We start from the raw sequence: 18,682 nt of genomic DNA on the forward strand, positions 1-18,682 counted from the left end.
TGATGAGTGATGTTGAGCATCGTTTTATGTGTCTGTAGGCCATCTGGATGTCCTCTTTGGAGAAGTGTCTGTTCATATCTTCTGTTGGGCTTGGGAGTTTTAACTGAGACTCCTTGACTACCATTTCTTCCTGGAATTTTTTTGTCCTTGTTTTACTTTTCTCTGCTATTAAGCAGAAACACAGAGCCAACAAACTCTAAGGGTTGATTCTCTCACACAGTTTTCAAAATTCATGCAGACTTTCTCTATGGCCATTTGTATATTGCCATCTGCACCCTGGGTCACTCCTGAAACAGGAAGAAGTTCATAAAGGTTCTTTTACTTTTCTACAGATCACGATCTCCTTTTTTTAAATTTTTAAAAATATTTATTTATTGCTGAGAGACAGAGTGCAAGTAGGAGAGGGGCAGAGAGAGAGAGAGAGAGAGAGAGAGAGAGAGAGAGAGAGAGAAAATCCGAGGCCGGTTCCAGGCTCTGGGCTGTCACCCAACGCAGGGCTCAAACTCACAAATTGTGAGATCATGACCTGAGCTGAAGTCAGACATTTAACTGACTGAGCCACCTAGGTGCCCCTAGATCATGATGACACAGTGTTTCTTGGCTGGCACAGATCCTGACACTTGTCCAAGTAGGTCTTGGTCCAATTACCTATGTATGATTTCTAAAAAGCACTGATTAAAAAGTTTTAAAAATGCTATTAGCATTATGTAAAGCAAAGATGGAAGAGGCAAAATGTGTTGCTACTAAAATTATTCGCTCAAGACAACATTCTGCCTTTGCTACTTGCTACTCAGAATGTGGCCATTAGACCAGCAGCACCAACAGTGCCTGGGAGCTTGTCAGAAATACAGAGTCTCTACCTAACAACAGACCTACTGAATCAGAATGATTAGATGCTGTGTTTTAGCAAGTTTCTCAGGGGAATCTATGCCCAGTACAGTTTGGAAAATATTGCTCTAAAAGACAGACCCTCAGTTCAACCCAGTACAAGCCATGCCCAAAGGATACAATGGCAGACTGGCTGTGCTCACCAGATTAATTCCCATACTATCTGTTATTAACTTACCTGGTTCTTGAACTTGTTTCATTTTATTTGTTTTGATACCTGTTCACTTCACTGTCTTTTAATTTATACCATTTGACAGCCCAGTTAAATATAACTTTAAGGGGTGCCTGGGTGATTCAGTTAAGCATCCAACTTTGGCTCAGGTCATGATCTTGTGGTTCATGAGTTCGAGTCTCACATCGGGCTCTGTGTTGAAAGCTCAGAGACTGGAGCCTGCTTTGGATTCTGTGTTTCCCTCTCTCTCTACCCACCCCGGCTTGCACTTTGTCTCTCTCTCTCTCTCTCTCTCTCTCAAAAATAAATAAATATTTTTAAAGCTTTTGAAAAACAAAAATCTTGGGGATACTTGACTTCTCTGCTTTGCTTCCCACTTAACAATAAGCATAGTTTTCTTGCAGATTGCTGGTCTTGAACCCCCCCATGTCTATCTGTTTTCAGGGGCAACTCTCATTAGGCAATCCCTGACTACTTACTTGCTTAAGCCATAGCCTACAGGACCTTTCAAAAGATATGGATTAAGAATTATTGTGTTTGGAGCACATGTACCCCAATGTTCATAGTGGCAGTTTCTACAATAGCCAAATCATGGAAAGAGCCTAAATGTCCATCACCTGATGAATGGATCAAGGAGATGTGGTATATATACAATGGAGTATTACATGGCAATGAGAAAGAATGAAATATGGCCATTTGTAGCAAAGTGGATGGACGTCAAGGGTATCATGCTAAGCGAAGTAAGTCAGGTGGAGAAGGACAGATACCATATGTTTGCACTCATAGGTCTAACAGGAGAAACCTAACAGAGGACCATAGGGAGGGGAAGGGGGAAAGAGAGTTGGGGAGAGAGAGGGACTCAAATCACGAGAGACTATTGAATACTGAAAATGAACCGTCGGCTAAAGGGAGAGGGGGAGGGGAGGAGGGAGTGATGGTCATGGTGGGAGGCATTTGTGGGGAGAAGCCCTGGGTGTTATATATGGAAACCAATTTGACAATAAACTACTATAAAGAAATGGACAGCCAAAAATTTTTTTAAATTAAAATAAATAAATAAAATTTATGTGTGTGTGTGCACACGTGCACAAATATAGCCAGGTATACTGAGCCCCAAAGGAAATGTACACATGTTAGTGAGATAATCTATGAATATGGTGATAACTATTTTAAGAGATGGTAGCTCTTCTGTCCTGACTAGACCTTCTTCTTAAATGTGGGTACTATATTTACCATATATAATTGTTATTAAGTAGGACTTCTATGACTGATGCCCTTCCACAAAATTTTTAGCATTCAATTCTGTTTTCCTTAAAACACTCACTGGGGAGAGATATGATTTTTAACTATTTAATCTTTTGGGGAGAGAGGGGCTTTTGAATTTCTTCTACATTGAAATTCTGTTCTGTGTGCACAGCAAACACCAAAAGGAAATAAATTCAGTGCAAAGAAATGAGGAGCATAATGATCTTAGATGTTTTCATCATATTTTTGAAATATTCTCCCTCCCTTTTGTAAGGTTTCATAGTGAAATAACACCCTTGTCAAAATGTCTAAGCACTCCAATAATAGGTGATGGAGAAATGGTGACAGAGAAAAAACAGGTGCTTCTAGTGCACGAATATAGCATCCAGGCAAAGCTTTCCACTCTTTCCTGCTTCAGAAGAGTAAATACTTTATAACCACAGTTCTGATGAAAGTAAAATTGACTGTGAATAATGTCTACTTTCTCTGAGAGAGACGTTTAACTTTAATATTATTAAAAATGAGATCTCACCTATTTTTAACTTTCTCTTTGGTTTCCAAGGTTGTTGTTTGAACACTAGCAGGGAAAAATATCATTAATGACTATTTATGTTAACATGTGCCATTGAGCTAAGAAATATTTTCTTCCCTCTGATTTGGAAACCTCGATATATCTGGGAAAAAAGTTTGTATTGATGAGGTTCATACCTTTGTCGTTTAATTAGAGATAGGGGATGTCAAGTGATCTGGCACTCCCATCAAGACTTATTGCTTTCTTGTCTTTTTCTCCCAGTGCAATGTTACGTGGTTATATTAGGATAAATAAGGTAATGATAGAAAAATACTTGCAAACTGTACATCACCATATAATGCTGTTCTGTCCTGTAAAATTGACTGTATAATCTGATGAAGACATTTAAACTAAAATGCCCTATTAGCTGATGATGGCTTAATACATAAACTGTCTAGGTAAAAGTTGCTTTGTGACTGACGCGTGCAATCTGTTTTCCTAAGGAATTAGAAGTGAGTAATGTGGAGTTTTCTTTGCACTGAAGGGCTGTATTTGGGGTTCCTTTTTGTTCGGGTGGTTTGTCTTCTCACCCCAGAGATCAGGACTCTGGCAGTTGCTTGGCTCTACCCTGTCCATAGAGTGTCCTGGTGTGGTGCAGGCTGGTGGCATTGCCTGGAAAGCACATGGCTTTGACAAAGCCATTTCATAGTTTTGTTTAAAAATCTTGATACATTTGACTTCTAAAGTTTTCTAGAGTATAAAAGTAAGTCACAGTTTAGAACTGTGCTGTCCAGGGGCGCCTGGGTGACTTTGTCAGATGAGTGTCCGACTTTGGCTCAGGTCACAATCTTGCTGCTGTCAGCATGTCCCCTTCTCTCTGCCCCTTTCCCACTTGCACTCTCTCAAAAATAAAAAAATATTTAAAAAAAAAGAGAAAATTTTCATGGCAGATGTCTCTCTCCCATTTTTCTCACTTCATAGGGGCAGGACCGCTTCCTTCCTTTGGGCTCCTTCATTCTTATCTAATCTTAGAGTGAGCAAAATTCCTGCCTGTTTTAGCCACTGCTCTTAAATGGACAATCATTGCATTTTTGGGTGAAAACCCGTGTGTCCCTTCAGGAGGCTTCTGTTCTCAGTTCCATCCTGTGTGTCCTGTAATTTTTTCTTGCAGAGATCCAGTGACATACAGGTCTGACTCTTACAGATTCCTTCCGCCCACTTGTATTTAGGGGCTCAACAAGGCTCCTGTCACCTAGTTTTACTGTGAATGTTGTCTATAGATTTTGGTTTTGTCTAGTTACTCTGTTTTTATGTGGATATTGAGGACTATTCAAAAACGAACCTGCCACTATCATGTCCATTTTCCCAGAATTCTCCCTTTCTGTCTTAATTATATGTTAGAAGCTTTTATGCTTAATGCTGTTCTCAAAAGATCAGCTTTTGTTTATTTCCCCAAAACAAATTGTACTGGCTATACAATTTTTTTATTCTTTTACCTTTGTTATACTTTGATGTTTATTCATTTTTTATTTTTTAAAAATTATACTATCATTATTTTTCTAGATTTAAATATTAGAGTAGTTTATTTTTTCTCATCTTACCTGTTACATATTGATGTTTAAGGCTGTGCTCCCTTTTTTCAAGAAATTTTTTGGGAATTTCATGTAAATTTTTATTTATAGTTTTCTCATCTTTATTTAAAAATCATCTGAAATTATGATTCATGTTTCATCTTTAACAATTACTTAATGAAGTAATGTTTAACCTTCTAAGAGGCTGGGCTTTTCTTTAAACTTTTGTGATTAATTTATAATTTTGTTAAATTATATTCAAAATTAACAAGTTGTGAAGCTTTGATTTTGGAACTTTGAAATTTTCTCTATATCCTAATGTCTCATAAATTATTGTAAGTAGTCTATAGGTCTTCAAATACAAATTATAATTTCTGTTTGTATAATATTAAAGTGTATAGTTTATAAAATTATATTAATTAAATCAATTTTGATAGATTAATCAACATCTTTATATTCTTGTTTACTCTTGATTTTATCTGTCAAAGACAGATGTTTTAGCATTTCTGAATATAATCATATTTCCTTCATTTTTCTTTTTGTATTTCTAACCATTTTTTAAATGTATCAGTGCAACATTATTTGACATATAAATGTTCATGACAATTATATTTTTGTTGTAAGTTAAACCCTGTACCAATATAAAATGATGGTCTCTTTTGTGTTTGCCTGGTATTCAATGTTGTCTGATAGCAGGGCACCTGGGTGCTCAGTCAGTTAAGTGTATGACTTCGGCTCAGTTCCTGAGTCTCATAGCTCCTGAGACAGAGCCCTGCATGGGGCTCTGTGAGGACATCTCAGAGCCTGGAGCCTACTTCGAATTCTGTGTCTCCGTCTCTCTCTCTCTGCCCCTTCCCTGGTTGTGCTCTGTTACTGTCTCTCAAAAATCAATAAACATTAAAAAATTTTTTCAATGTTATCTGATAGCAATATTGTAGTCATGCTTTATGTTTGTATGTATTTGCATAATATTCCTTATATTTTTGTGTTGATTTATTTTAAGATATATTTGGTAAATAGCAATTATTAGATTTTTGTTATTTGATCCAATCTGAGAATGCTAGAGTAAGAGTTGTAACTTATTTACATATTTTTGTTAAAACAGATATATTTTACATATGTTTTTTGTTATTTTGTTTCATTAACTTTTTTCCTACTTTCTTCTTACATTTTAGAAGGTCATACTCTATACATGGTACATAGTTTCTTTTAACTTCTCTATTGTTTTGGGAAGTATATGTTTTATTTGAAATTCTACAATTCTACATTTTTTATTTCTTCTGGCTTCCTTATTGTCTAGCAAATCTACAGATATGAAGGAAGGACTCAGAGCATTATTTATAATGTACTGCAATTTCATGCACATTGTTGCCAAGTGCTAATTATGTTAGTCATATCTTTTAAAACCCTTTAAAAACCTGTGCAAGAGATACATTGTGCCCATTTCACAGATGAAATAACTGAGAAAAGTCAGATACTTTGCCTCTGATTGAACGACCTGAAGGGGATCCCATCCAAGTCTGACTGGCTTCGGAACCCGTGACCTTTCCACTGTAGGAGGCTGAGCCTGAGATTTGAATCGCGAGAGGCTACTGTTTTTGGGAGCTACCACCCCCTAGTTTGCTGCATCAGTTGTGGTATAGGAGGACCTCTCTGTTCTCCTGGGAGGGGGGTGTGTATATGTGTGTGGATGTGGGAAGGTAACAAGATTCTCCCTACTTCCTAGTGTCTGAGTCTTACTGAATTTGTTCTAAGGAATATAAGTTATTGCCTCTTTTAGAAAAATGGGACCTTCCCATCATGGTGAGGACTGGAGGGAGAGCTTCATTCCCATCATTGCCACTTTCTAGATTACTAACACTGGTTTTAAGTCCCTGCCTCTTTGGAATAATTTTCTTATTTGTTTCATATTCAAGTGTATTCTTGCCTATTGTTCTCCTCGCAAGCCAAATAGATGGAAAGCTATTTCTTCAAGAGCCTTTACTGTGACTTCTGGTGGGGCGGGTACAGGGGAAGACCATCTGTATTACACACCATAGTTCTCCACCTTCAGTAGGAAGAGAAACAGGACCACAACAGAAGCCTTGTCTGCCGGCTGTACGGTGTGCTGGGTGACTTCTGTGGCCCACTATCCCCACCCCCTAGAAATTTCCCTGCCTATCGCCACAGAAAGCTGCCTGTCCACTCAGTTCCTCATGCGGCAGACAAGCTGATTTTAACCTTGCCTGGCGACTCCCTCTTCTTTGCTGTTATTCCTGTTAACCTGATGGTTCACTGGTAAGTAATCCTAGTGAGTCCCGCAGGGATCTCTTGACCCTTTGGTAAACATGACCCTGGCTATGAGCAGTACACTCCAGTCTCTCTCTCTTTCTCCACTATAGACCAGTACCTTGGCAATGAGCTGATAGGCAGGTGCACTATTATAAAAAGAACATGGGCGTTCCAACTCCTTCAGATACTCCTTCAGAAAAGGCCTTCTGGGAGAACTGACCTTTGAGGGCCAGTCTGATCTGAAGGCCAGTCTGATCTGAAGAATGAATTGAAGAGGCAAAATGGCTGGGGAGTGGGGTGGGCAGCACAGGGAGGCAGATGGGAACAGGGAAGGGTGTGTTGGACCAAGGCAACTCCTGCCCCTCAGGATTGTGGGAATTCCTGAGGACTCTGGGACACTCTTGACAGTGGGTAGGGCTCCACCTAGGTATTGACTGCAGCTTGTGCTCCTGTGTATTTGTATATCCAGAGGAAATAATGACTGGTGTGAAATTTTAGCTCTAGAATTTTTGAAATGAAAAGGTCCTCTTTTTGAAAGTTTCCTTCCTTCCTCTCTCTCTCCCTTCCTTCCTTCCTTCCTTTCTTCCTTCCTTCCTGCCTTCCTCCCTTCCTTCCTTCCTCCCTTCCACAGAACTTCCATGAAGTGCCTGTATTGTACCCTCCAGAGTTGGGCTTGGCCCTGGCGGGAGCCTGGGCTCTGCTCAGTTTCCTACTCCCTGCTTGTGTGCTTGGCTCACCAGGTGGACCCTCAGTCGAGAGAGATCATGGCAGAGAGAGAGCAACGTCTCAGAGGCAGGCCTGGCTTCCAGTTCAAGGGCATGAGACTTCCCTGGCGGTAATTTCCTCTACAGACATGTTCTTGCTCACATGGCAGGGGAGGTTTGTTGATTAGAAGCAAGAATTTTCAATTCCTTTTACAAAGGATTTTGTGATGAAGACAGCCACTTGCTCAACCCCAAAGGGGAGTAGGCTGCCCAGGCTGTCAGGGTAGATTTCCACTGCTACCCCTGGAGTGGGGAGAGTGAAGGGCTGCTTCCTCAGAGGGCATACTCTCCGTGTAGCTAGGGGAACCAGGAGATACCAAGGCAACGTCACAGGTGCCATGATGGAGGGCTTTGGAAAGTCAATGGGAGCACAAGACAGGAGGGACAGTTCTGCCTGCGGTGGCCAGAGAGGAAACAACTCTTAAGCACATAGGTTTTACATCAATCTGGAATGACACTATGATGTCTCTCCGGGCACCACACTTGACTGTGATGACACAGCCAGACGTTAGTCATGTGGTCAAGGCCAGACAGGGGCTGGCAGACTCACAAACCACTGTACTACACAAAGGGCTCCATGCCATGGGAAAGGTGTGCGGACGCTGGAGGGGTGATGCCGTGTAGGTCAGTAGAAAGCAGCAGCAGCCACATGATAAGCTTGTACTCAAGCTGGGCCCTCACTCTGGGCCTCTACTCACTGGGGGGGAAGCACCATTCCTTCTGGGACCAGGTCTGCCCACTGGCTTCAGCCCTCCCTCAGGCCCACCCTTCCCCTGACCACTGGGCAGAGGCTGTGGACTCTGCTCACAGCTACTCTCTGAGCTCACCAGCGGTAGCCTGCTCAGGTCCCCATCTGTGCCCGGTCTGTCCCTATCCTGGTGGAATATGCTGTTCCTAAAAAGTCTCTAGCCTTCAGGATCTGGCCTTGGGCAAAGTACTTAACCACTCCAGGCCTTCCCTTCCTTCTCCATAACGGGTGGGAGGTGGGGAGATGTAGGTGCTACTTCCCGGGATTTAAATGAGATGAGAAACATAAAAGGCTCAGCTCAGAGGTTGGCATATAAATACTCCTCAGACTGAAAATAAAACATTAATGCGTAGGGAGAACTGCACACAGAGCATGTTAAAAATGCAGATTCCCAGGCCCACTTTCAGCTACACTGATAGCTAACAATCTTCAGGATCTTACTATGTCCCAGGAAGGCACTACTCCAAGTTCTTTTCGGGAGTTACCTTGGTTCATCTTCTCAGCGACTCTACCCGGTGGGTCCTATTATGATGTTCATTTTTTACATGCCAGGAAACTGAGGCCAAAGTGCCTGCATTCCCAAAGCAAGTGAGTATGTGAAATCAGGATTTGAAACCAGTTATTCTGACTTCAGGACCTGTGTGCTGACGCCTCAGCCCCGTGCTACTCCTAAGAGCTGCATGTTTCTAAGGCTGAGGATCTACGTTTGTCACCACAGCCTATCTGATGAGAAAACATTAGGTCTGTAGATCATGCTTTAGGAAACACTATGAAGTTATTCCTCTCCCTCTGCCTCCACCTCCAGCACCCCCCAGTACTCCTGGAGCTGGCTTATGGTGACCCTCTTCCTGCTGTTGCCTCTCCCAGGAATAAGCAGTTGCCCCCACAGGTGCTGGACAACAGCTCATACAAAGCTTTCCGGGAGTGTGAGTTAGGAGCTCTGTCCATGGCCAGAGGCTGGAAATGTCCTTTCTTTTTATACTGTTTTCCCTGTATGTCCACTCCTTCATAATCTGTAGCTCTGGGGGGTTTCTGCTTATCACTTCCTGTCGTGCTGTGGACTAGGGTCCTTCCTGCTTACCTATCCTATTTACCTGGCACATCCAAGGGAGGAAAGCAGGAGGGAGGGCGGAAGGATCCCTAAGATCCTTGTTGGAATTTCTTCCTATAGTGAGGATGGTTACCAAAGTGTTATTTGTGGATTCATTTTCCTTGAAATACTTAGAACATGCCATTTCCTTTGACCCTGGGATGCCCTTTTCTCTCAGGGCACAGTGTACATATATGGCCCTGGGAAGGAATGGAAGAGGGCTTCAGGAGTCCTGCCAGGCCCTTAGGAACCTGAATCTAGATACAACAGTTGAGAGAGATTAATACGACTCCTCTGGCTGATCACATTTCTTTTTCACTTAAAATTCATTGACCTTGCAGTTGTGAGTTCAAGCCCCACATTGGGTGTTGAGTCTACCTAAAAAAATATCTATTAATGACTTCTGATTACCTTGGAGCATGAAAGTCCTTACAGGGCCTCTAGAGTCTGAGATGAATTGACCCTCCCTACCTCTCCAGCCTGTGTTCGTCCATTCTCTAGTTATTCAAAGTCCTCTAGTCACGCTGAATTTCTGGTCATTGGATGTTCTGGGCTCTTTACCCACAGTCTTGAGTACTACTTCTTCAGCTTGTACACCCCTTCCCCACCCATGACCAGCCTACTTCTACTTTAGGTTTGGGTGCAAGTGTCACTCAGGACAGCCTTTCCTGACCCTCCTGTCATGGCAGCCCATATTTTTGCCACTTAGGGCTAATCACATTGTCACTTGTAGAGTTGTTTCACATCTGACTTCCCCATTAGATACTTCCACGGTGGGATGAACTACGTTTCCCTTGCAGAATTCTGTGTTCTTAGTGTTTGGCATGGTGTTGTGCACATAGCGGGTGTTCAAAGAGTAGTTGCCAAATGATGAGCCACAGGGAGAGGTCAGAGGTCCTGGAGCCTCTTCAGAGGTCTGAGAAAGACTGAGGAAGCAGCTGGGGTGCTGCTAGGAGGCTTCCTTCCAGGGATGTTTCATGAGTTCCTCAAAAATTGCCAGGCAGAATCATAGCGGCCAGGGTAGGGGAAAACCTGGGAGCTGGGAAGCCAGGCCCTTTCCAAGAACGTATTTTTGTACATTGTTTTCAGAACAACAAAGGTTATCCCAAGAAAGAGAACCTATTTCTCAGTAGAAGCACTAGGTACTTCTTATGCACTGGTGCTTCTTATACAACAACGGTCAGAACTGGGAGGAAAATCAGAGATGTCAAATTTCCACAGATACTGAGACTGAAAGTCGGAGAGGGGAAGCTGGTTCCAGCGCATACAGCCAGCAATGGGCCACAGCCTGATCTCCTGGCTTCCAGAGCAATTCTTACTTCATGACAACACACTGCACTTTGATTTGGGGCCACTGTTGGAGGTGAAAAGAAATCATTAGAAACTGAATGTTTCCTGAAATATCACCTGCAATTTATTGCACTCAGAATTTCACACTGATAAATAACCTCTTTCTCATTAACATGCAGGCTCCCTACAATTAGCACTCTCATTTGTACTATGTAAACAGCTTCTAACTGTGCCTTTTACCTCTTTGTTCAAACAAAGATTTCTGTTAGCAAAGAAACAAGAAGGAAATTAGTAGCAGGTGAGAGCTTATTTTTAATTATATTGAGATTGACTGTTGTTCTCCAAATCTTCTCTAATTCCCCCAAGATATTTATTTGCAGACCAGAGTTTTCAACCTATTAAAGCAGCAGCCATTTCTGATCTTTATTTACTAAATGAAAACACAAATGGCAGCAGTGGATTTCTGGCTTGGTGCCAAGGTAGGCACAGCATAGGGGGATGGTGCTGCATCAAGCTTGGATCTGAGAAGCTTAGCAATCAAAGTGGAGTAGTAAATACAGGTGATGTTGAAGAGCACCAGTTTTGGCATGGGCTGGGCTGAGAGTCCCAAGGTCGAGCCTTCCTCAGTGATAGCTCCCAACTTCTACCACCTGAAGTCAAGTTTGAGTTCTTCAGGCAAAGGATTTAGTTTGTCTCCAAGAATGAGAAACTTTAGTCTGTCCAAAATGAAGTGACAGAACATCTTATGGTCAGAACTTTTCAAAGATTATCTATTGCAACTTCTTAACAAGGACAAGAATCCTTTTCGAAACATTTGAAAATTGATGTTGTAGGAGCTCCCCAGGTTGCTTGTTAATGTACTACATTCTGAAATTTGTCTTGCCCTGAATGGATATCTTGTCTCCAGCAACTTTCCTTTGTGAAATCCACATTCCCACTGAAAATCCACACTGAAAGAAACTCCTCTGTCTTTTTCATGACAATCTTATGTCACTATATACATTTGAAAACAGAGCCATGTCCCCTAAATCTGTTCCAGTCTCCATGTGCCTAGTTTCTTTAACTACTTTTAATGGGACATGGTTTCTAGGCACTTTCTACTCTGATTGGTTTCCTTTGGACACCAACAGGTGGCAAAGGCCTCCTGCAGTGTGCTGTCGAAGGATGAATACCATGCTCCAAGCATTGTCTGAATTCAGTGCAAAGTCAACATAAACCTTAACACCCTGATACTCAAAGGCCATCCTTTCAGCTGGGGACCTCACCCTGCCCACTGTGCTCTTAAGTTTTCATCTGTTCGAGGAGCACATTAGAATCCTCTAGATTTGTTTTTAAAACTTATGACCTTTCCCTAGGAACAAGAGAGCCCTCTTTGATGAAGAGTCGGTTATCACAGTTGAGTAGAGCATTTCTGAGCTATTTCCATTTGTTGTTAAATTATTTGTGTCTTGTAAAAATGTTTCACAATTACCCCAAGAGACAGGCAAAGTCAAGGTAGTTACCTCCATTTCACCAATGAGGAAACTAGAAGTAATGGTTTATGGAATGCCATACAGAGTTGGGATTTGAACCTCAGCACTCTGACTTGGTTCACACCTTGTTTTCACTACTCTGTAGCTGGCTCTCCTTGGCAGATCCTTGAGTTTGAGAGGGAGCAACTGAGTTTATGAACAGCTGAACAAGGCCTGGATTCCTCTACTCTGCCAAGTAGAGCAGTCCTTCTGGGCCCTTTGTCCTCTGTCATTTGTCCAGTGAGGAATGTTGATGGGAGTCCCATCATCGGTATGAAGCTGTAAAATGCAAGACTCACCCACATTCATAAACTTAATAGAGAAAGTGACTTTCTGAAATTTGAGGTGAAGCTTGAATTAGAATTATTTATATTGCACTAATTTGTAATTTATGCTCCAACTACTTCTAGGTGACTTAATTCAAAGTTACATTTTAAAAGAATACTTAAAGGGCCTAGTAATAAAAGATGAGCAATGGTACCTAGAAATATAAGCCAGGAAGAGTCGCTATCAGCTTGCAGTTTCCTGGCACCCGCAGCAAGAATAGAAACATAATGGGTTCCCCACCTCTTCTTTTCTTGTAAAAGGAAGCAAACAATCAGAGAACTGACATCTATATCAACTGGAATCTTTCACTTTCATTGTTATATAAACAATTCTGAACAGCATAATGATCCATCACTTCAATCATAATTTACAAACGGTTGGAGATTTCATTCAGGAGGTCTGGGGCATGTTTTGAGAATTCACACTTTGAAACTGCTCCAGATGCTTCTAGTGATCAACCAAATTAGGGAACTAGTACCTGGGGATGCTTGTTAGAAATGCAGACTTCCGGCTCTGCCCCAGATCCTTACCTTTCTTTTGGGGCTTTTGATCAGAGCAGTAGCTTGTTAGCTAATAATCGGGGCTCTCCAGTGAGGTCAGGAAGGCAGACGATTCTCTGTAAGAGCACAGAAGCAGCAGCAATAATGTTTTCTGCCAATAGCTAGGGATTTGGACTGGTAATCTCACCAAGACAGAGGGTCAGTCCTCTTTTTCATGAACCAGTCAGGATTACCTACAAGCATGGCCCAGACTTCTCATAGCTGTTTTGGTTCTAATCAGTTGCTCAAGGCATTTGTAGCCCAAGCGTTTGACACCATGAGGCAAAAGAGAAGCACTTTTATCCAGGAAGATTTTGGAGGAGGGTCTTGTCAATCATCCATCTGTCAACAGAAGAAGCTTAACGTGGCTCCTATGGAGTGTTTGATTCTGCATAATACAGCCATTATATGGTCCCTCTGTACACCTCAATGTACCACTGCATAACTTGATAAATTCACCTGTTAGAGTTATTTAATATTGTGCATCTGAATGCTGAAGAGTGTCTGCACATTAGAATTAATGTCAGTCTTGGACATGATAAATATGATTCTAGTGGCTCCGCGGAGAAGCTTCACTAGGGTACTGTTTTATTGTCTGCTGTCTCAAAGGCTTAAATCTTTTTTTCTGCCTTCAGTTCATAGGATAAAAACATGTGAAATCACTGGGATTTATATAGGCAGATTTGGCAGCTCTTTCATTTTTTACTTGGACTGTCAGATATAAATCAATGTTACAGCACTCTTTCCAAGAATGTGTTAGAATGTGCATGTGTTTGGGGAGCAGACATGGTATTTCTATTATAGTTTTGTTTGTTAGGTGTGATCTGAATTGTTTGGTTTTGTTTTATAACATTCACAATTTGTGGTTATTTAATTGGTTTTCCTCTGTTATCCCTACCCAGTGACTGTCAGGGTTTTTTGGGGTTTTTGTTTGTTTTTTGTTTGTTTGTCACTATGCCTTTATTCTTGCCCAGAATGCCCACCCTCTCCTGACCATCCTTTAAGACTTAACTCTGCACCACTTTCTTGATAAAGTCTTTTCTGATATCTCTACTTTATATTTAAACTTCTTCAAAATTTGTTGCCAAGACCATATATATACTTAACATTTTATTATCAATTTTCTAGTTATTAAGCAGCTGTATCATTCCATCTAGCACTTTAATTTAAACTTAATTTGAACTGTTCTGCTGGCCAACAGTTTCACAATGGGTATCTTATTTTCCCAATTAGACTTTTTAGCTCATTGTGGACACAGCCACTTTTTGTAAATCTTTTTTATACCACTCCCTCCCCAGTGGCGTGTGCCCATGGCTAGGAACATGTAGATATGTCTTTTTCAGGCTGCCATAACAAAAATACCCATACACTAGGTAGCTTAAACAGCAGACATGTACTTCTCACAGTTTTAGGGACTGGAATTCCATGACCAAGGTGTTGGCCAATTTAGTCCTCCTGTGGGCCTGCTTCCTGGTTTGCAGATGGGTGTCGTTTGGTTGTATCCTCACAAGGCAGAAAGCAAGGAGAGGAAGCAAGTTTTCTCTTGTCCCTTCTTATGAAGGCACTAATCCATCATGAGTGCTCTACCCTCATGACCTAATTACCTCCCAAAGGCCTCCCCTCCTAATACTGTCACATTGGGGGTTAGAATTTTAGTATATGAATTTTGGGAGAACACAAATATTCAGCCCATAGCAAGATGTTTAGGGAATGATTGATTATTCTACTCCCTCAACACTACAATTTTCAAGACTTGTAAAATCAATCGAAGGAACAGCAAGGATCATTTGATTATAAAACTCCATGATGGCAAAAACCATGTATACTCTATTTATCACTACACCTCCAGTATACATCTTTAACTATTTGGACAGACACTGAATTAATTTGTTGAATTTTTTCTTTTGTCTAAACCTTATTTCCTCCGAATATGTCTCACATGGACCTTATGTGTTGAAATGGAAAACAATTTATTTGTGGCCAGATAGAAGCTTCTGGAATTTGAGCTTAGCTGGGACATATTCTTTTCTTGCCACTTTTTTTTTTTAGATTTTATTTTTAAGTAATCCCTACACTCAACATGGGGCTCAAACTCACAACTCGAAGACCAAGAGTCACATGCTCTATTGACTGAGACAGCCAGGTTCCCCTTCTTCCTACTTCCTAAGCTCATCCCTCCCTGTCATATCCGAAAATGAACAAAAGAAGCAAGAGAGAATCTCTGCTTCTATAGCATTATGGAGGAGCAGTATCTTCTTCATTGACAAAACCCTCCATACATTCACTTTGTTTTTAGACATCTCTAATCATTTGGACTTTCCCACATCCCAAAGACTTTCATATCCTTTTATACCCTCACAGTATCTAGGGCCCAACATGATACATTGCAATCTACATAAGTTTCATTTATCAGACAAGGTAAAATCAAAACCTTGTTAAGGATGTCCTAGACATGGAGAAAGGGTTCTAAAACAATGAGAATGAAGAAAAGTCATTATGTAAACATATTGCCCTTCAACTTTGAGCGGGTGGAAAGCAGAAACAAACAGATTTTAAAACCTTCTACTCTGAAGTTTTCATATTAGACATGCAGGTTGATTACAAGGAAATATAGAAATGTCTCTTTGTCTGCCACTCAGTCATCCATGCTTCCATTTCTTCAGTACACATTTTCCATCCTGTCTCAAGCAGTTAAAGAAAACTGCTAAGGTCTGATGGCCTTTTGCTGTTTATTTGACTCATTTTGCTTCCCAACAAAGAGGATTTGGTTGGGTCAGTTTGCCAAGACTCACTCAGTAAGGAGTACCTCCTGGGTAGTTAGTTTTTATGGGTCTTGCTCATGTAAGATCCTCAGCATGGGTACTAGTTTTTTTCCAATCCATTGTGATGAATATAACAGTGTTGTTTTCACTTCTATAATAAGTGTATTGGGAGAGGAATAGCAAGAGAAAGTCAGAAAATTGGTTGAGGTTGCTTCCCTTGGAAGAAGTTTGGCAAATTCTTGAAGCTTCATGGATTATCCTTCCACACATCCAAGTCCAACACCCACTGGAGGTTTGGGGGTAAAAGTGACAGGAAAAGTGATAACCAGTATACAGGACGGAGGCCAGGGAAGACTTTAGAGCTTCTTGAAATAGGCTTAGGAGATTTTTAGGGCTGCAGGTAAGACAACTAGAATGTGGAAGGGGTTATTTTCTTTTTATTGGTAGGCAATCCCATTCCACTTTTCCCACTCATTTTGGGGTATTCACATATAATTTCATTCCAGGTCAAGGGACCAGTGCTCATTCCATTTTTTGATGTGTTACTAACTGGTCTTTATGAGGACTTAAAGCTGTACACAACAGTGACAAGGAGGGGTAGAGAGCTCAAAACCATGACATATGGGGGTGTCTGGGTGGCTCAGTCAGATAAGCAACTGACTTTGGCTCAGGCCATGATCTCACAGTGGCTGGGTTCAAGCTCTGCATCGGGCTCTGCACTGACAGCTCAGAGCCTGGAGCCTGCTTTGGGTTCTGTGTCTCCCTCTCTCTCTGTCCCTTCCCTGATCATGCTCTGTCTCTTTCTGTCTCTCAAAAATAAATAAATGTTAAAAAAATTTTAAATAACCATGACGTATGAAATAATGTTAAAAGTCTTCTTTGTCTTCAAACATCTAAAGTCCATCATGCAAAGAAGGAGTTAGATGGAGTCCATCATACTTATGAAGACATAATGAGAACCAATGGGTAGAAGATGCAGGGAGGCAGATTTGGGCTCAATAAAAGGAATTAACAATTGACTCTGTCCAAAGATGGTCTTACTACCTCAAAGAAAAAATGAGTTCCCCATTCTGAGAAGTGTTTGAGCAAATTCTAGTGGTCATTCACTAGGGATGTTGGAGAAGAAGCTCTCTTTCAAAAGTAACAATATGAAGATTGAAATGTTTAACTTTAGCTTCTAAGGCAAAGGCTTAAGAAATGAAGATGGCAAACATAGGGTAGATCTTTCCTCTTTGGGGACTCAATTTTCTTCCTTGCAAATTGAGACGGCTGGGCCACATACCCTTGGAGATCATGTGGGCTCTAGCATTTTATGCTAATGCTTACAATCCAGGCAATTTACCAGTCTAGTTTTGAGGTCACATTGCTAAGGGCAGATCTAGGTGGTGTGTTGGCTTCTTCAAGTACATTAGTTCTTGTCCTTAGGAAGAAGACGGGGAGAAAGTTCAATCTTGGTTCCCATGATCATAAATACCATGTATCAAAGACCTTAGAGATTCTTCTGACCACCAATTTTTCGGGCCATTTCACATCCCAGCCTTGTCCATGTGCACCAGGGGCCTCAGTGAAGCCCCATGAGACATTGTTACCCAGAATGAAGGAGCTCAAGGTTTTCTTGAATCTGTTGAGGACTGGCTCTGTTCTAATAGTGCTGGGATTTCTGTTCTGACTATTTGAAATGTTCTTAAATTGGAACTTATAGGAACACGTTTCCTAAGTCCTAGGATCAAGAGGTAGAAATGAATCAAAGAGAAGGTCTACTTTCTTATCTTAAAATCTCACTGCTGGCAGATAACTAGAGCACACCTATGCTTATTAAACTTCTTTTTAATTAAAAAATATTTTAAGTAGGCTTCACACCCAGTGTGGAATCCAATACAGGGCTTGAACTCACAATCCTGAGATCAAGATCTGAGCTGAGATCAAGAGTCAGACACCAAACTGACTGAGCCACCCAGGATTCCTAGACTTCTTTTTTAAAGATCCTCAAAAAATAAACCATAGAAATTCAGGATAGGAGACATATACAATCCTCATTCACTAATGTATATTAATATTTGAGTGCTGACCATGTGCCAGCCATTGAGAGAAGCACTGTATTAGTTCGCTACAGCTTCCATCACAAAATACAATATACTTAATGGCTTAAACAACAGAAATTTATTTTCTCAAAGTTCTGGTGGCTGGAAGTCCAAGATGAAGGTGTCAGCAGGGTTGGTTTCTTTGGAGGCCTTTTCCTTTGGCTTGTGGATAGCCACCTTCTTGCTGTGTCCTCATGTGGTTGCCCCTCTGTCTGTGTGTTGTCTGTGTCTTATTCTCCTCCTATAACAGCACTGGTCATATTGGATTAGGACCTACTCATATGACTTCATTTTGCCTTAATTACTTCTTTAAAGGCCCTATCTCCAAATAAAGTCGTATTCTGTGATATTGGGGTAGGGGCAGAGGTTAGTACTTCAACATATGAATTTTGGGAGGACACAAATCAACAAATAACAAGAACAAAATTATGACTTAGTTGCAGAAATAATAATGGAAACAAGATTTTAACCAACAGAGAGGTCAATATGATTTAACTGGCTGTCTAATGTTACAGTAATCTCAGGCTGCATGACTGGAAATGTGACAATATCGGTTCTCTTAATCAATTTTCATTTAATTGACTTAGTGGATTGATGTATTCTCTGGATTACTTCTGTAAATTATGCCAACCAATGTCTTCATGTTGAATGCTGGAAACCAGTGGCCTCTTCTTTAGTGTGCTCAGGTACTTGTACCCCCTCCAGAAGGGTCCATGCTCAACAAGAATTACTTGTGTTTATTCACATATATAGAGATGACAGTTATACTTGTTGTAATTATATAATTTAATTACAAGTTATGTAAATCAATGAAACATGAGGGCAAAAGAGTGTCATTTCTGTGAGAACTTTGAATGTTTTAGAAACACTTACACCATTAAACACATAACTTGCTAAAAAGAATTCATGTCC

The 18,682-nt window shown here is 41.0% G+C and overlaps 1 long non-coding RNA gene across 1 annotated transcript in view; it reads left to right on the forward strand.

Annotated features, from left to right (window-relative positions):
* The first annotated feature begins 8,018 nt into the window (after nucleotides 1–8,018).
* LOC115276736 overlaps nucleotides 8,019–18,682 on the forward strand; it is a 51,007-nt gene continuing 40,343 nt past the window's right edge. Inside the window, exon 1 of the long non-coding RNA XR_003902068.1 lies at nucleotides 8,019–8,046. This is a non-coding gene — a long non-coding RNA (uncharacterized LOC115276736). The remainder of the gene's footprint in view (nucleotides 8,047–18,682) is intronic.

The sequence above is a fragment of the Suricata suricatta genome, chromosome 13 (genome assembly GCF_006229205.1).
Source record: "Suricata suricatta isolate VVHF042 chromosome 13, meerkat_22Aug2017_6uvM2_HiC, whole genome shotgun sequence".
NCBI classification, from domain to species: domain Eukaryota; kingdom Metazoa; phylum Chordata; class Mammalia; order Carnivora; family Herpestidae; genus Suricata; species Suricata suricatta.